This window comes from Hermetia illucens, chromosome 4 (genome assembly GCF_905115235.1).
Source record: "Hermetia illucens chromosome 4, iHerIll2.2.curated.20191125, whole genome shotgun sequence".
NCBI classification, from domain to species: Eukaryota; Metazoa; Arthropoda; class Insecta; order Diptera; family Stratiomyidae; genus Hermetia; species Hermetia illucens.
Genome location: NC_051852.1, coordinates 82,190,834 through 82,211,331, shown reverse-complemented (window position 1 = coordinate 82,211,331; position 20,498 = coordinate 82,190,834).

Below are 20,498 nucleotides of genomic sequence, written 5' to 3'. Positions count from 1 at the left end.
AAAACAAAACCTTATTAAAATCGGTTCAATGTCTGTCTATCTTTTTTTTTTATGCCTTGGAAGGTGGAAAGGTTCAAAACTTACCGCTGGCTCTTGCCATACGGTTAATGAGACTTTTACTCACTAAAACCACCTCCTTCGCTTACCCCGCGGGATAGTCATTTCGGTATTACATCGTGGGGCAGGATCAGTTATGAACTGCAGCTTCTGTCGTTATTTGTAACTTTCCTCGGAAGCTCCTCCATCCTCAGCAGATTGTGGATCGCCTTTATTAATTTTTCCACCGCCCTCCAAGATGTTTCAGGGGCTAGGTTGTGGTCGACGATACTCTCGGGTGTCAACCGTGCCTCGGCGTCAATCCTCCGCCTCCGCTCTGTGTGCGGCGAATCCCGGGCAGTGAAAAACAACATGCTCCGCATCTTCCGGAATCATCACGCATGTCGGGCAATACGAGGGGTCGTCACGCCCGAAGCGATAAAGGTATGCATGGTACCCTCCGTGTCCGCTTAGGAATTGAGTTAGATGGTAACTAACCTCACCGCGCCTTCGCTTGATCCATTTAAAGACAGACATCTGGAATAATTCTGTGTGTCCAGCGTCCTTTAGGTGAATCATCCCATCTTTTTTGCCATTCCAAAATAGATTCACTTCGTGCCAATTGCCGACCATTCGTATAGGACTCGCCCATTGCATATGATGGATCATAGAGGCGTCGACCCTCGTTCGCCAAGATGGCGATGGGAATCATGCCGGCTATCACACACGCTGCTTCATCTGAAGTTGTACGGTAAGCGCATGACATTCGCAATGCACTCAATCGGCATGGGGCTGCGATTTTTCTTTTGTTTGCTCCCACCTTCAAAGACGATGCCCAGACTAGAGCTGCATAAAGCAATACGGAGCTAACGACACTCGAGATCAGGAGCCTACGGCTTTGCCTAGGACCACCTATATTTGGTAGCATTGCCAACAATGTAGCCACTCCGGAAGCCTTGGTTGCTAAATTTTCAAGATGGGACTTGAATTTTAGTCGATGGTCAACCATGACTCCAAGGTATTTAAGCGTTGGCTGCGATTGTATGATGTGTTCACCAATCCTGATCTTTATCGATATCTGCTTCCTTCGCTAATCAAGACTACCTCGGTTTTATGCTCCGAGAGTGTCAGACCAGCTTCCTCTAGCCAAGACCTGACTGCTTCGTTTGTGAATACCTCGATTTCATCAATGTCTTTCGCCACGATAGTTACTCTGATATCGTTAGCGAAACCAATGATTGTCACTCGTTTGGGTAGTTGCAACTTTAAAATTCCGTCATAGATTATTATCCACAGGAGAGGAGCGAGGACCGATCCTTGTGCAACACCGTAGGAGAAATTCCATGACTATGTGCGCCGGATATTTAGGAGCGCCCAAATTGGCTAAAGCCGCAATTATTTTGCTCCATTTTGCCGTATTAAAGGCATTCTTCACTTCCACTACCGCGCAAGATTTATTGGCTTCCATTGCTTTTTCCGCAATCGCCGTCACCGTGCTGATGGCGATGACAGTAGATCTTACCTTTCGGAATCCGAATTGCCTGTGTGAAAGACCACCGTCCTTTTGTGTGATTGGTGCAAGCCTATTGAAGATCACCCGTTTGAAAAGTTTGCCGATGCAGTTTAGCAGGCATATAGTTCTATAAGACGAAGGATCACCCAAAGGTTTATTTGGCTTCGGGATTACCGAAGAATTAGGCACGTCGTAAATGTTTCAGCGAACCACCTTGGAAATGTTTGTACGGCCACTGTCAGTGCTTTATTCGGAATGCTGTCTAAACCTGGGGCTTCATTTTCGGCAATCTTCTTCGCGGCTTCCAGGACTTCTTTGGTGGTTACCTCGGGAATTTCACCGGGATCTACCTGGACAGTGGGTAAGATCGACTCACTTGAAACTTGTGGAAAGAGAGTGCTAATGATTTTCCGTAGCAAATCAGGGTTGGTGATCGGCGGTGAGCGCTTTTCTTTGATTGTTGCCATAACTGCCTTTTATGCACCTCCCCATGGATCGAAGTCCGCTTCCTTGCATAACCTCTTGAAGTGTTCAGTTTTACTTCTAGAGATGGCTGCTTGCAATTTTTTTCTCGCTTCCTTATATTGCTTGTGCAACTCTTCAGACTCAGATCGGTTTCTGCTACGTTGGCTATGTCTTCTGGCTTTAAGGCAAACTTTGCGAAGTTCTTCGATTTCGGTATTCCACCAGAAGTTGGGCAGTCGTTTTTTGAGTACTGTGCGGCGAGGCATGGAAGCATTACACGCTTTTTGTAACTTTTCAAGGACCTGCGCTATCTTTTCTCATGCATTTCCCACCGGCATCGCTTCCTGGAGAAGTATTTCCTCGAACATTTCTTCATCAGGATTTTTGGAGGTCCAACCCGGTACTGCAGGGCTCTTGATTCGCTTCGCTCTTGTCGTACCCTCCATCTGGAAGATGATAGCTTGATGGTAACTGTGCGTATATTCTTCGTTCACCTGCCATTGGAGATCCTTAGATAATGAATCGCTGACAAACGTAAGGTCTATCACCGATTTCATATCCCGTTTCCGAAAAGTATTGACGCCGCTAGTATTTGCCATAACAACGTTCAGACGTGAAAATACTTGGAGCAATATGCGGTCTCTAGCATTTGTTTTGCGACTTCCCCAAACTTCGGCCTAAGCGTTAAAATCGCCAGCTATTATTATTGGGTTGTGGCGGCTTGCTTCAGAAGCTAATTTTTCCAACATAAGTGCGAATTCATCTAGCGTGAGGCTCGGCGGAGCGTAGCAGCTGAATATATGAATGCCGCTTACCTTAGCTCGTGTGAATCCGTGTTCTATCCTATTGTTCGTATTTTCGATCGCTCATTGGTCTGTCTGTCTGCCTTTGACTTCCATTCATCGATCCGATCCTGGTCCAACTTCACTCCACTCAGAGGATTGAAAGATCGACCCTTCAAGTGTGGAGAGTGGAGTCAGCACACACTCTGCCTTACAAACGAAACCATGCCTTTGACCATCATTCAGAGGAGGTTCAGTGCCATGCAAAACTAAAAGGGACTCAACGAATCCCCCTAGAAGATCCGCAAAAATCATGTCACGCATAGTGGCATAGCGAGTACCTTCGGCGGTGAACCACTCGGCATGGCCAACATGCTGGACGGGTAACCCCCAAAGACCACCTCAATATTCTTTCGCTTCCGTCACCGAAAACTGCACTGTCTGGACGCTCTGTTGGAATTCGCTAATTAATCTGAAAAAAAACTGCCCTGACTCCTCTCGTAAGTTACATTCTGGACACGTCTAGAGTGACTTTCGCTCTACCGTGGTAACCGCCTGCATATGGCAGAAAGTTTCTGCTTTAGCGTGAGCACAATTTCAACCACGAGTGTTTCACTAGAGATGGCATAGTTTCTGCAAACTGTCTGCACTTTATTAATCACCCATCTGCTGGCATTGCTAGACCTGATTTGCAATGTCCTTTCTTAATGAATCCCGCCGACGTTCCAGACAAATTCCATGGTGAATCGCTTTGGTCACTGAAGTTGTAATTGCACCACAATATACTAGTGATTGTAATTGCGGTAGGGACATATCAGCACACAGTCGACATAGCTAGTCGAACCGACTAGTGGTTTAGACGCATGCTGTCCATTACGAGAGCCCAAACCAGTCACCAAGTCAGATGATTGCCGCCGGTTACCCGTACCGGACCTCAAAATTCTCCTTCTCTTTAGTTTTGGTGGTGCGTTTTGTCCCTAACTGCCAGGTGTGGTGATAGCTTCCTCAGTGAGTAGTTTGCAAGACTGCAAATTTTCTCCATTTTCCTCACCTTCTCCCAGCGATTTAGACTGAAGCTATCTTCCCTCCTCCTTTCACAACTGGGCTTGGGACTGGCTACGGCAGAGTTATTATCATTATTCTGTTAAGGAGAAGTCACACTGTGTCCTTAAAAAACTATTTTGCCCTCTTTACTTGTTACAGTGTACCCATTAACTATAGTAACTCAAGCAAACCTATAACCGCTGGAAATTGTAGTATATCCTCTATTTCCAAATCTTTCAAATTTGCGTCTGTGTGTTAAGTGTTCTCCCAGGTGCCTCAACCTAGAATGCACAAATGCCAGACACTGTCTCAGAATGTGTGGATAGATTTCAACACACTCCACGCAGAACCTGCAGGCAGTGCCAGTAGATATTCCTGGGTGAGTAGATATTCCTGAGTTTAGTCAGAAGTGATCGGTGAGAATTCCCAGTATGATTCGGAGGTTCTACTTAGTGAGATTTAAACAGTTCTTTGTGCGTTTGGGTTTGTATCCTCCAGTAAGCACCCTGGACTGCTCCATTCCTGGTAGACTTATCCAGTATAGTTCCCTCAACCATTCCTCACCATTTTTTAATGTCATAGCCATGAACCCGTTTCCGGTTCCATAGGTGGGTTCCGTGCCTGCTCCCTTCTTGGCTAGTTCGTCCACTACTTCATCGCCTTCCAACCCAACATTGTCTGCAATTAGAGTATCCAGGCATTATTAAGGGATCCGAGCGTATTCAGTCTCGTGATAGGTCTAAGTTGTGCCGAAGATATGGAGAGGAAGGGCATATTGCCAAGGAATGCAACGGGAATCCTAAATGTCTGATATGAATAGAAACATAAGAGAATAACATGGACTAGAGCACAGGCAGTTACCGTTACCACAGATGTGTAGAGGAAGGGCATATTGCCAAAGAATGCAATGGGAATCTTGAATGCGTGCTTTGCATAGAAACAAAAGTGAGTAACATCGACCATAATGCAGACAGCTTCAAGAAGGCGATTTAAGCTTTTCTTAAATAAAGTTCCTACAGCTGAATGTAAATCATTGCCAAACAGCTCAGGATTTGCTCTACTGAAGTGTGCTTCAAAATGACGTTGCCATCATATGCGAATATTTCAAAGAGTTCCACAAGGAAATTTTTGTATCAGACAGAAGCGGCAAACGGGAACCGAACAATCGAAAACACGAGCAATAGCCCTGTGGCGCGGCAGGATCTATCCACTTTGCGGAGCTCGCCACGGGAGTGGAGGACCGGCGAGAAAAGTGTGGCATGAGTTAGGGGCAGAAAAGAAACACATGAAGCGAGACTCTCTTCTGCCTCTAACGAGCATACGGTGACACGAAATATAAAAGTTAAAATACAAAAGTCTAAATATTACGCGCATGCAAATGATCAAAGTTCACTTAAAGAAATTCTATTAAAATGATTCATGTTCACAATGTTTGGCTTAATAATTCTCATAGGAATTAACTGTAAAGAAAGTTAAAGCCCAGAAGATTCACACGAGTTAAAGTAGGCGGTATTGACATATTCAGTTGCTACGCTGAGCCCAGCCTCACGATAAATGAATTCGTATTGATTGTGGAAAGACTAGGTTCCGAAGCAAGCCGCCATAACCCAGCAATATCGCTTGAGCCGAACACTGGGGTAGTTGCGAAACAAATGCAATAGGCCGCATATTGCTCGAAGTATTTGAGTGTCGTTCGGGCAAATATCGGCGCATAGCGACCATGAGGCAATCATCTTCTAGATTTAGCGTAGGACAGGAGTTTGTTCTAAAACCAGAAGGCACAGCCAACGTGGCAGGAACGGAACTGAGCCCGGTGATTTCCACAGCCGAGATAAAAGAGAGAGGAAAGTACCGCTAGTAGTCATTTCTAGAAGCGAAATTGAACACTCAATGGGCTATGCAAGAAAACGGACTCGGATCTCGTAAACGTAAAACTAGCCCTAATATATCATTAATTCCCTCTTCCCACAAGTTTCAAGTGAATCGAGGTGGTCGATAGATTCCGATGAAATTCCCGAAGTAAACGCTAGAAGCAGCGAAGAAGATTGTGAAAAAAAACACTAGGCTCAGGCTGCATTCCGAATAAAGTTCTGGTAGTTACCGTTAAAATAGTTCTACAGTGGTTCGCTGGAACATTTGCAACTTGCTTCAAAGTAGAAACAACAGATTCTTGTACTAATCCAGAAGCCTTTTCGGATCGTTCGTCTTAAATGGTATCGGCAATATTTTCGAACGGGTAATCCGTACCAGTACCGATCGCAGAAAGAGAGGGTGGTCCCTCAGTTAGGCAGTACGGATTTCCTCTCGATGAGAGGAATGCGTCCAGTAATGTAAAATGGAACAAAGTACTTGTGGCTTTAATCAAATTAGGCGCTCCCAAATACCTAGTGTGCATAGTCAAAGAATTTCTCCGGAAGAGGTTATTGTGTTATCATTCGAATGACTGACATAGGGTGTATAGAACAACACAAGGATCAATCTTCCGTCCTAACCTGAGGAATGTATGATTTTGAAGTTAAAAGTTGCTACATAGTTGGCAAAAATGCTGCTGGATGTAGGTGGCCCTAAGTAGAGTCGACGGCTCCATATCTTGACAGTTTTCAGCTCCATCCTGCAGGCAGGAGAAAACTTACAGCGCCATAGGGATTAGAATCGAAACCACGGTGAAGTCAGCTATGACATAACACGACTCCTAAGCAGATACAGAGAATGCCACGGTTCGCGCGCACAGAGGGAGCAGGTGAAAATTGACGCCGGGGCGAGACCGAGGAGCTTCAGGAGAAAGCAGCAAATAACCACACGAGTCGCAGTTCGCAACAAATCCTACCCCGCGATGTAATACCGAACTGACAGTTCCGCGGGGTAAGCGAAGAAGGAAGATCTAGAAAAAATCATAAAGCTGCCTCTATACGGTGTCCAGGCCTCCAAATACACTCCATACCGATATCTGCTCAATTTAAGTGAATAATTAGTTTATTACTATATTTTTGGGGAAATTGGCTAGAAACCCAATAAAGTTAATCCCAGAGTTATAAAAATTTGCAGTAATATAGACTGCAGCATGAAGCATAATATGTTCATCAAGGAAGCGCCCTCCCACCATTCCTCTTTGTTCTTGTAATGGACATCGTCACACGGGAAATCTAACGTCCAGCGCCCTATACGCTGTTTAATGCAAATGATGTTTTCCTAGCATCTAATAGCGAAAATGATGAAAAAAATCATCGTCTCATGCAACACGGCCTCAGATTGAATTTGAATAAAACTGAATTTTTGATGACCGATCCCCATGAAACAGGTACAATTACTGTCAGCGGCAGTGGACCTGCCCAGAACTAAGCGATTTAAATATCTTGGATTAATGCTATCAGGCAATGGAGAACTGGCATTCCACAACTGGTGCTCTTTGTGGTCGACATATTAACGAGCGCCTCAAATCAAAAATTTACCGCAACTTCGTCCGTTCTCTCGCTTTCTATGGTTCTGAGTGTTGGCCGACTATAAAAGACAACGAACGGCACCTTGCGATAATGGAGACGAAGATATTGCGTTGCGCTGGTGGCGTGACATGCTTTGATGACATCCGAAATGAGGATGTCCACCATCGATATGGGGTTGCACCGATTGTGAAAAAAAACGGGAGAAGCATTTTCGATGATATGGTCTCGTGATTCGCGCTAATGAGAAATGGAGATTGGTTTGAATATCGGAGTCGACTAAAATACGCTGTATGGGGATTTAAGGGGGTCACCTCGTGTTAAGACCGTTTTTTTTCGCTTTTTTTCCGAAGAACTGGTGAAAGTTACAAATACGAATTTTTTACCATATATTAATAATTTATTAAATTTATCATATATTTACTATGCATTCATAGTAATTTTCCCAGTTCGATAGCTTAGTTCATTATTGAAATACAGAGCAACTTATACACCCATCTTTGAAAAAGGTGTTTCCCTGCTGCCATGCTAGAGGGCGCAGTGATCATTTTAAAGGGAAAATATAAACGGCATTTTAACATTCGGACTTAACCACAGTCAGCAACCTAGGAGTATTAAAAAAAAATTCAAAACTAAATTTTTAGTACCCTGTTAAACTTTTTTGTGTAAATTTTGGCGTTTTTTCAAGGTTTCTTTAATGAATGAAAAAAAACTACCGAATTAATCGCAATTATCCTAGTTTGCGCACAGTAGAAATATGTTCTGAGTAAGTCTAGAAAATTTCAAAGAACTTCGTTTGACAGATTTTAGGCCATGGTGGCGGCATTTAAAAAGGAGAATGCGACTTTTAACCATAAAATCTTAACTTACCATTAATCTGCTACCTAGTCCATAAACCTTAGGTTTCTTGAAGAAACACATGTAAAGCTTTGACTTCAATTCTTATAATTATAGCGAAGTCATTTCAACGTCATTCGGACCGGTAAATAGGCGCTCTATTACGGCGATCGACATAAACCTGACATGTGACATTTTACTTGTTTAACACCGTAATTTCCGAACAACTCTGAATATAAAAAAATCACTTTGTTCATATATTCTACACTATATTTAGATACAATCGATTCCTCGGATCCGACACATGTGATGAACCCCTTAAAAGCCTCGCGATTGCATCCAGATCAGGCATTTGATGAAATAAAACCGACCACGACGAGTTGGCCCCGCCTGTGAACGGGACAAAGGCTGAAGAAAAAGAAGAAGAGTTCAAATCTCATTGGTGGCAGTGGCATTGTATCGTGATTTGACGTCGGATACCAATCGACTCAGCTGTGAATGAGTACCTGCGTCAAATCAGGATGATAACGTCGGGCGAGCGCAATGTTGACCATATTGCCTCCTACAGTGTTACGGTCTTGAATGAAGTACTCTAACACACTTCAAGGCCCTGACCCAATATGGGTTGTTGCGCCCACGGTTATTATTATTATTATTTTCCGAGTTATCACAATGTCGGCAGATGCCGGATTTTATCTAATACTAGCACTAAGTGCCAAGCATTTTGGCTCGGACGATCCTGCCTACTTAAAAACTAAAGGGGCGGTGGTGGTGGCCGGTGGTAGGTCAATGGGAGAATCCGTCGAATACTCCCCGCGACATCGAGCACGTATGCAGAATGGTGTACTTCTGCATGGTTTGAACCAGACTGTGCGAAAGTCCCAGCACATCAAGGGAAGCCGTGAGGGATTTAGGTACAATACCTGCAGCTGACAATATTATGGGAACTACAACCACCCGTTCGAGAAGCCAAATTTCTTTGATTTCCCGAGCCAATGGCTCATAGTTCACCTTCTTCTCCACGTATTTCTGTTCAATGTTGTTATTATGGGGGATAGCAACATCAATAATATACGCGGAGCGACCCGTCTTGTCAACTAACAGTACGTCAGGCTTGTTGTGTAGAGTGTGGCGATCAGTCAGAACTTGCCAGTCCCAATACATGCTGTAAGCAGAACTATCAAGTACTGCTTGTGGCCCATATTGGTAAACCGGACATGTTCCCGTGATGAGCCCGTGCTTGTATGCAAGATTTTGATGGATAACCTTACATACAGCATTATTCGTGTATTGCACCGGTGCCATAGCAGTACAGCCAGAAATGAGATGGTCCAATGTCTCTAACGCCGAACCATACATTCTGCACTGATCGTTTTCCACCCGTTCTTTCATGATGAGCTTTTTATAAGCTCGTGTGGCGACCACGCCGTCCTGAATGGCATACATAAACCTCTCCATCTCAACAAAAAGCTCCCCAACACACAGCCATCTGTTCGACAAATGGCTGCCAAAGACAATTCACGTGTTTACCGTGCATTGCCTTCGACTTCCATTCATCGATCCGCTCTTGGTTCGACTTCACCCCACTCAGAGGATTGAAAGATCGATCCTTCAAGTTAAGTGGAGTCAGTCCACAGTCTGCCTTACAGACAGCCGCATGCAAGGGACTCGCCTGCTCTTTGTTGTAAAATTAAGCGCGCAGCGAGTCGATTTGGCGATGACCAACACGCCCCTACCTCCGATGTCACGAGTCAGGTTCATCCGCTGAGACTTTGGATGATGCATTCGGAATTTGGACATTTGTCTAATCCAAACTCCATCCGAATATCATGGCTGAACATGTCTATTACTCACAACAGACTTCTAAGATGGTTGTGAGTCCCAGCATACAGCTTGATGTCATCTAAGTACATCAACTGTGTCAGTTCGCACTTAGCACGTAGGCCATATTTTATTGCAAAACCATGCCCTCTAGCATCATTCAGTAGCCATGAGATACAAAACCATACAAAACCAAAGGGGACTCAACAAATCCCCCTGGAAGATGCCCCTCCGTATACGGATGGGCCTTGAGGTATTACCACCCTCAGATGTACGCACTGATAAGGTGGTATGCTACCCTTCCATGACTGTCGCCAAAAATTTTATTAGTTTCGGATCAATGCGATACAGATGTAGGATATCGATTAGCCAGGTATGCGGAACGCTATCAAAAGCCGTGGAATAATCGATATATAATAGCAACTGAAGAGGTTTCTTTGGCCTCTAGTTGCTTGTCCTAGAACAACCGAGTCGATAATGAGTTGCTCTTTGCAACCCCTTGACCCAACTCGGCAGCCCTTCCGCTCCTCGGGCAAAATGTTGTTGGTCTCGAGGTGCGCATTGATCCTTCCACTAATAATGGACGTGATGAATTTGTAGAGGGTTGGTAAGCAAGTGATCGGTCTTGTATCTGCGGGGCCCTGCACCGTGTCTTTCTTAGGGATAAGGTAGGTAATCGCCGCAGTGAGGAAGGGTGGAAATTCCTCCGGCCGACTCATGACCTCATATATACTACGTGCCAACCGACTATGTATTATTATTGTTATTATTGTCGTCTTACCTGTAGCTATATTGACTGAAATAACAAAATCTATCGACAATAATTCGTATTTATGAAGAATACTAAAATAGATCACAAACCCAATGAGATGAGAAAATATATTTATTATTATCAAAATACAAAAAGAATAAATACATAACATGTATAAAATGAGGAAAGTCGTTATATGATAATTGAAATGTAATTTAAATACCATAAACTGATTTATAGAAATCTTATATTATACCTTACATGATGTGAGATTATAGAAAGTAATACAACATATGATCATGAGTTAAACTGGGGTTGTTTTGCCCCTGACTCCTCCCGGAAGGCGTCAGTCCTCTCAAGTATTTTATTATATGTGAAGAGGCAGTGGGTTGGGGCATGAAAGGAAATCGATGGTCGACTAAGTCGGTTTCGATAAGTACCGCATTTGCCGAAGAGGCGCGAACGCAGGAGTTCTTTTCAAAATCAATACCCATTCAGGAGATCCCAAAGATGGGAAAAAGTGAAAGTCAGAAAAACACATTAAATGCCAATGATGAAGGAGCGTACTGAAGAAATAATCTGGACAAGACTCATAGAGAACAGAACTCTAATTCGCGTGAATTGCCTTTTATGCAGCTCTAATCAAAAAAGCTATCAAAAAGATGGTCAGAGTTAAAAGGGTCCTCTCTAATAGGTCGCGGGAGGAGAAAGAAAGTCCCAGCAAGCACCGAAATCTGCTGTTCCAACAGTGTCATTTATCATATGTCGTCGATCTGCCACCAAACAAAAGAGTGCGGTAAAAAAGATGGTGATCCTATAGGGAATCAGCTCGCGTTTAGGAGAACGGAAGAACGGATCTTAAGATACGAAGAGGATAAAATTTCTACCCCAAGTGCAATTGTGCAAGGAAAAACTAAGGGGACCGAAAATAGTAGATGGACTAAGGTTGTTAACAAAAATAAAAGCCATTAGTACCTCCAGCAAGGGCAAACTGTCCTACGTGAGAACACTAAAAGAAGCTGATTTCGGAAATGTTCCGAAGGAACCAAAAAAGTGATTTCATGACTGAGCTGCAAGAATCCCGTTTGGGCAAAACTGATGACTTTCATAGGCAAGTTAAGAACTCACTTGGGGAGAATATCAGAGCACGGACTCAAAACATAAGATGTTTATACAGAGCAAAGATCGTGACGAAGTGACATCCAGAGGAGATTTCGATTTACCTTGAAAGAACAGTTTGGAGCGAGAAGAAACCATTGTGAGTTCGAGGAACACCTGCGGTAGTACTCAAACGGCCACCATGGATTCGAGTCGGGTGAGTTGTCTGCCATATGAGAGAGCTGACTTTATTAAAGAGGTGTGTAGGATCTCTAAGGATCGTGATGTAATATAAATAGGTGCTTCCATAGGCCCGTCCACGTTAGTGTCTTTTGAAGATTGTCGCCTCCTTAAAAAAGTCAGGCAGCTTGACATTCCCAAGCCAGACTAACCCATCTTCACAGTGCAGGCCCATATGTCTTCTGAATAATACATGTAATTATTTGAACGAATAATCTTCAACAGATTACTTCCGATTGCCGAAAAGAAAGGTGGTCTCGCTAAGAAACAGTTCAGATTTCGGAAGAAAAAGTTTACGACTGATGCGGTTAACTCGATGGCTAACGTAGCTAAAGCCGATCTCGAACAGAACCTATAATGTGCAGTGATAACACTTGACGTGAAGAATGCCTTCAATTCCGCGAGAGAAGTAAAATACTAGAAGCTCTAATTGAATTTGGAGATCGAAGTACCCGTTGCACTTCATTGCCGACTTTTCAATCGATAGGGTTCTGTGCTGCGATTCAGATGAAGGACCTAAATCATAGCAAACAACATCCGGAGTTTCACAAGTTTAGCTTCTTTAGGAGCATTCTTGCCGGTAATTATGTATGACAGAGTGCTGAGGTTAAATCTCCTTAACAACGTAGCCACCACCTGCTTCGCGGATGTCATTGGGCTGACGGTGTTTGCAGGCCTCCTCGATGAGGTCGAAATGAATGATCAATGAAACAGTTTAGACAAGTCCTGGCGGAAGCGGTACGCAAAGCGAAGGAAGAGTAGATGTATGAAGATAAAAGTTGGGGCGTAGGTACATTCCCAGCCTGCACTCAAGTATTTAGGCGTTATGACATATAGTGGTTAAATTTAAAATTACTTATCGAGGATGCAGTATCTAGGGAGTATAATGCCGGGACACTGCTGGCGAGAATGTTAACGAACACAATAATAATAATGGCGTAACAATCCAATTGGATCAGGGCCTTAAAGTGTGTTAAGGCACTTCATTCAAGACCGTAACGGTACACTCGCCCGAGATTATTACTCAAATTTGACTCAGATACTCATTCACAGTCTACTGGTATCCGACGTCAATTCACAATACAAATTCCACTGGCACCAGTGAGATTTGAACTGCGACCTTCCGTACGGCAGGCTTGTGCTCTAACCACTCAGCTATCTGGACACTCTAACGACAAGGATAATCAGCTTGATCCTACTATATGCAGCCCCAGTGTTGGCGAACGCGAAGTAAGTAACAAGGAAAAATGGTAGCTGCATATCGCATAACTGCACTACGAACATGTCGCGATCAATATCCGACGAAGCAGCCTGCGTGATAGCAGTGATGACATTGGCATTCTGGTGAGAGAGCACCATGCCGTTATGGTCGAGCGTATCTCAACGGTGTATCTTCTGCTCGTCGGCAGCAGTTAGCACGGCGTGACACTATTGCCGAGTGGCAGAAGAGATGGAACATGTCAGAGAAAGGACGACGGATTCACAGTATTTTAAAAGCCTTTGCTTTACACAAAACCTTAAAAAGGTTGGTTTATATCTGATTCACTTGGGGATACTTCACGTTCCGTTGCAAAATGCTTAAAATCTGCATTGATGATAACATTTCGCAAGTAACTGGGATATTACGTTATATTAGAAATAAACAGTAACTGTATCCGGTAGATCACTGGGCAGAACCTGATACCTTTTACTTATTGTATTATTCAGTCGAATGTATGTAAACGAATGCTGCTGCGGCTTTGTGTATTCCGTCCGGTTTAAATTAATGATGATTGATACAAGTACAGAAGCTTAAAGTGCCAAATTTCTAGCACGACGCTGATATCCCTTGTCGGCATCTAAATCATTTCTCTGCAATTCCCAAACATTAGCTTACAATTGACATCCAATTTACAACATTCACCCGCATTGACATCAAGCAATCGATGTTCTTTCAAAAGCCAACGGAAAGGGGTGGTGGTGTTACCAACCAAGTACTCAGCCAGCCGTGCGAGACTTGAGTACCCGTTCGCTACGTAACGGAAGGAAGTATTCAAATCGAAAACCATCATCTTAGATAAATCATTCGAAATGAGTTTTTCCTGTTCGATGTCAGGAAGGAGGAGAGCGTTTGGGATACCAAAGAATAACGGCAAGCCCGCGTGATAAATAAACTTATTTCTTATGTTTTCCCCCAATGACGTAGTTTCATGAATCGAATTCCATTGATTTAGAAAGTGCTTGCTCGGAAGGGGTTTCGGAAACCCTTGATTAATCGCATGCCATTTTACAGAGCGACATTGTATTCTACTTCGTTTATGCCTCCCCGCACCCGCCCTTTGGCTGTGTAGGAGAGGGGAGACCACATGCCACTTGATATCCAATAGCATTTTCTCGTCCTTGAATTTTAGATGAATCTTTTCACTTCTTTTGGGAATCTCCCAAATCCAATTCTTTCCAATGGAAGCGGTGGTAGCGCTGGTGGTAGTCCAGAACTAATGACTATTTTGTCGGGGTGTAATTACGAGCTCTATTGTTCCTATGTGAAATAAATCTTGATAGAAATTGAATAATGTCCGCTTCTGAGTTGCTGAGGGAGAACGAGTCTTTTGTTCCGAAGCCATGTGGCACCTTTGACTGGGTTAGGGTAGTGATTTATGTGTTACTATTTTTCTGATTAGAACGGATCCTTCTAATTTTTGAGAGTTCAAGGATATCCTCGCCAAGAGGTTTTGGTACTACGTAGTCTTTTACTTACGTCTGCATGTCTGTACATATATACAAATTTGCAGCAGTAGCAACTCTCAAAGTAAATCACTAAAGATCGATTAAAATCGATAGCTTTTCTGATGAAATTTTTGGTTCAATCGTAATGAGAAGTTGATTCTCTCATTTATATTACTTTATTCCACGGCCCGCGCTTTGTCTCCTAGCCCAAGTTGTTGCGTAATTTGATCTAGAACAAAAGAAACATTCCACACAGAAAACAGACAAAAGCAAAGGATATTTCAAATTCTTTCATCGATTAAAGAAATGTGTAAATAGAATTGGCGAAGAAAAGCAAAAGTACATGATGCATTCATCAAATTCTGCCCTCTCTTGGCATTTTACAACCCCAATTGCTGTCCTGTATTTTGCGAGCATACTTTGCTTTGTTTCTCAGAAGCCAACCATTGTTGGAATCTTCAATTTTCTTTGAGTCAATCAGGAACCAACGAGAATGTTTTCTCTTCGCATTTTATTTCTACTCGGAAGCTTTTTTTGTAATTAAAAGAAAACAAAAACTAAGGGCGGTAGCTTTGTGTAATTAAGAGCTTGAGGTAATGGGAAGCGGCAGAAATTGGCGAATTGTCAGGAAGTACTGGAAAAGGGGAGCTGAAACTAGAGGAGCATTGGAAGTTTTAGACTAAATCTAGTTTCAAGGATATTTTTTCTTCGCTAGAAACGATCCTATTTAAGATAACTTTTATTTTCAGGGCAGAGCATAAAAACAATTAAAAATAGTTCTAATTGAGGAAAATAATTATCTGAAATATACATTCGTCCTGCTAATCGGCTTACCTAGGGAAACTCTGAGGAAGTTCAAAATAGGCAGGACGTCAACAGATTCTCCTGCGACTTTACGTTTAAGACGGAAATTACGTGCTCTCTATTCTCCCGAATGGAGTCGTTTGCTGAAACGATACTAATACCTAACAAATGTCTGCCTCTCCAAAATTTAATTAACCTCAGACGAATTTCAGGTTGAACTGATTAGTCAGATATTAATTAACTTTTCACTCAATTTCGTAAGTTGAGCAGAACTGGGGAAGGGTTGGTTGGCAATCACCTATCTGAATGGGCTAACTGGTTTGAAACGAGCGCATTAACATAAGTCGCAACGACAAACCGGCGAGTAAAAGAAACTTTTGCAGTTTCAGAGCAGGTAGTGAAACTGACAATGAGAGCAGAAACCTGAAAAGCGTTTTGTTATTATACGATATCGCCCCTAGATGTTGACTGTAAGCTGCTTTTATTTGATTAATTGGTGCTTTGTGCAAATATTTCAAAAATAGTGTCAGCAAATTTTCAATATATTTCCCAATGCTCCCAGTAATTAAAATAATAAAATGACAATATTTACATAGCATAATACAGGGTGCGGCAGCATAACTTCCTTTTTTCAAAACTCAATAAAAACTATTGTATGCATCGGAAAATATTTATTTATTTTTTATAATGTAGGTACATGTCTAAAGTTTTTATTTACATTGTTTTGAAGTTCAAATCTGTTAGGTGACGTCCCCCATTCTCCATACATTGCGTAAACCGATTTCTGGCGTTTGTCATGACTCTTGTTATTATAGCAGGTGTTATGTTGGCAATTTCTTCTTGGATGTTGGTCTTCAAATCTTGTAGGGTTCTTGGACGGTTCACATAAACACGGGATTTCAAAAAACCCCATAGAAAAAAATCACAAGGGGACAGATCGAGAGAGCGTGCCGGCCATTCAAATCGCCTCTAATTGAGATAAGACGCTCTGGGAAAGTGTTTCCTCAAAACAGCCATTGATACTCTTGAAGTGTGTGCTGTTGCACCGTCTTGTTGGAACCAAGTGTTCCCCAAATCCAAATTTTCTAGCTGTGGGAAAAAAAAATTTTGTAGCATGTTTACATACCGGTCCGAATTCACTGTCACTGTAACCTCATTTTCCCCAAAAAACCAGGGACCAATAATTTAATTTCAGCAGAGGAAATTGCACATCACACTGTGACTTTGGGGGAATGCAAAGGCTTTTGATGCAATTCTCGAGGGTTGGTGTCAGCCCAGTAGCGCATGTTGTGTTTGTTAACCGATCCACACAAACGAAAATGGGCTTCATCGCTAAAAAAAACAATAGCACCCTCGGGAACGACATCAAGAAGAAGCTCACAGGCGTTCATCCGAGAATTGAAATGACGTTCTGAAAGTTCCTGCACTATCGCCATCATATAGGGATCAAAATAAAGATCATCACGAAGAATTTTTCTCACAGAACGATCGGATAGTCCAAGGGCAGATACGTGTTTGCGCGCAGAGCGCCGTGGCGATCGCAACACTGATGCTCTCACTGCTTCAACGTTCTCAGGTGATCTAACGGGCCGAGGGACTCCAGTTCTTCCTTTTGCCGCACTTGCAGTTTGTCTGAATGTAGTGGCCCATGTAACAATTGATTTGCGGTCTGGGACGGGAGCCAACGGGGCTAAATTAAAGCGATTCCGAAATGCACGCTGTGTTGCAATAACCGAACATCCGCTTGAAAACTAAACCTCAACGGCAAAGGCACGCTCCTCACTATTCCAACGCATGATGGCGACTGAACCGTGCCGGGACAAAACTTTACAGTATCCCCTCTTGAACCAGACCACTAGCGCTCCGCTATGACATCAACTAACTGAGTGGCGCGCATTTTAAAAAAGGAAGTTATGCTGCCGCACCCTGTATTTCTAAAAAATGTTGCCTCTTCTCGATTGCCTGGCAATTAGTTTTAGGCCTGTCGATATAAACAAAACAAAAAATATTTTCCTGCTATCGACTTCGACTCTGTCAAAACGTAACAGTTCAAAGTATTCCGCACTATTGGAACCCATTTATTTGTTGCTTTTATACGGGAATTAGAACTTTGCTCAGAACTTAAAGTAAGAAGGGAGGAAGCTTTTTGGAATAGAGCAAAGTAATGTTAACAACACAGCCAGCAGTCCACAGCATAGTCAAATTCTCAGTCAAATTCTCTCGACCGGAAAAATTTGAAAAAATTCACAATGACGCATCTATATGAAATTTAAGCCTCAAATTACATCCTGTTCCGATATCTACAGAAATAAAGTTAATAATAGTATATTGCCCTGTTTTAGAAATTTACAGGAAAGCCGCCCTAAGTCCATCCTAGAAATAAATCTTCAAAAGACACTGGTCTGGACACACCAGCGTGTGGGATTTTTACCCACTAAAACCACACCCGACTCCCTTCCTGTCCCGCGGAACCACCATAAGGCATTACATCACGGGGCGGAGTCAGCTCATTCTAGCTTCTTCTATACGCGGCGCACGTGACCGCGCTTTTCTCCTCTCCTCTGTCTTTCGCAGTTTAGTTTGGATAGATGCGATCATGGAGTTGACCGCATCAATATTTTCTTGATGTGCTACCGTTTTCGGCACCAGATTTTCTGGTACCAGCACCTCTTCTAGAGTCTCCTCTAAATTCCTCCTTTCTTCCACAAATCTTGGACAGTAGAAGAATACATGCTCTGGGTCCTCTGGAACTCTATCGCAATTTGGACAGTCGGGTGAGGTCTCCAATTTAAACCCGTGCAGGTATTGGCGATACCCTCCATGCTCCGTGAGAAACTGACTGAGATTATAATTAATATCACCGTGTCGTCTCTACAATCATTTCTTGATGATAGGAATGAGTCTGTGAGTTCACCGACCCTTTCTCGAGCGTTCCCACCGCTCTTGCCATCTATTTATGGGTCTCCCCCTCTCAGCGTTCTTCGTCTGTGAAGAGGGAGAGATGGGCTTCGCATTGTATATATTCGCCATCTCACCTGCCAAGATGTCAATCGGCATCATTCCAGAGATGACGAATGCTGCATCATCTGAAACAGTCCTGAGGCCAGAGCATACCCTCGGGGCTGTCCTCCCGTAGATTGCACTCAGTTTGTTTGTGTTAACTGACATCCGCAACGCCTCCTGCCAAACGGGCGTCGTATAGAGCATGATTGAGGTCAACACCCTGGCTATAAGCAACCTAGAGGTATGCCATGGCCCTCCCACGTTCAGCATCATCCTCGTCAGGGCCATACTAGCAGTGGATGATTTATCGCAAACATACTGTACATACTGTACGTGTTGCTTATAGCTGACCTTCCTGTCTATCACCACCCCCAAGTATTTGATTGTCGGCTTGAAAGTGATGAGATTCCCGGTTCTAATACAGGCGTAGCTTCTCTTCCAGCGCTTAGTGATGAGGACCGCTTCTGTTTTTTCCTCCGCAAGTGTCAAACCAGAGCTCTCTAGCCAACTTTTCACAGCACTGATTGACTCGCTTGAGTATAACTCAGCATCTTCGACATGCTTTGCGACAACAACCAGCGCTATGTCGTCAGCGTAACCCACCACTGTGGCTTCCTCCGGAAGGGGAAGATTAAGTACATCTGTCTGTCTGTCTGTCACACATGATATCCTTCTACGTTGAGATTTAGGGGAAGGGGTGTCCCTATACATGTAAAAGGGGGGTGTAAAATTTTTTTTCATTGAATATGGTCATGTGGTGTATCCAATGAAAGGTCTCGATTATGCCTTTTCCAAGCCGGTCTTAGAATGTGATTTGTGAGAAAGGCAGGGAATGTGAGGGGTGGAAAGTGATGATTTATTTAACGGACCCATTCTCAGAAACAACACAACCGAAAAATCTGAAAAAATCATGAAGCTGCCTCTATATGGTGTCCAGACGTGAAAATATTCTCTATATCGATATCTGTTCAAATTAAATGAATAATAGAATGTTACCATATTTTTGAGGAAGTTCAGTAAAACCCCTTTTAATTTTATCCCAGAGTTATAATATATAGTAAGAGCTGGTATCAGTATAAAATATAATAGAAAGCATTATACCCAAGTTTTATCAAAATCATACTATTAGTAACAAAGTTACTGCAGCTCAAAGTTGACTTTACCGTGTAAATTTCCTGCAACTGAATATATAATAATTATCACACTAAAGTGGGTAGTCAGGCATGCTAAACGCATATACAGAACGGGCTACGTACAAATGGGATAGTTCTACACTCAAATATACTCACGGAGAAGCAAACAAAACCTTTCATACCTGAAGCGCCCAGCTTCCAGTTTCGCGACTTGTTTTTGTTTTATCATAGTTATTTGTATATCAATTACAGGAGACAGACATGCGTATGTACATTTGTGTACATAAGAATCAGCGGAATTTAATTTGCGTACATATGTACGCTTTTGAGCACGGGGTAAAGTGAATATCTGGAGACGCGTTAGATTATTTTAGATGGGTACAAGGCGGATTGGAAGGTTCGTAGGCCAACAGTATTAGTATTAAATCCACATTATTTGTAGTTAGCCTTAACCTTCAAAAGACACGTCTGCAAATGTGACAGCTGCCTGACTATTAATTTGTTGGACAGAGTGTTTTGAGTGAAGCAACTTTTGTTAGATTGAAGAAAATAGAAAAAAGGAATTTCGCATTTCTTTTTGGCGAAAAAAAAAGTACTGCTGAAACCAAGACTTGTCTTGATAAACATTATTCGGACTTTGGACCAGGAAAATCAACCGTAGAGAAGTGATTTGCTGTCATCGAGGCGAAGTGAGCACCGAGGTTGATGCAAGCAATGGACGCCCCAAAGAGGCTGTGACCGATGAAAACATCAAACAAGTCGAGAAACCGGAAGCTGGGCGCTTTAGGTATGAAAGGTTTTCTTTGCTTCTTCTGTGAGTATATTTGA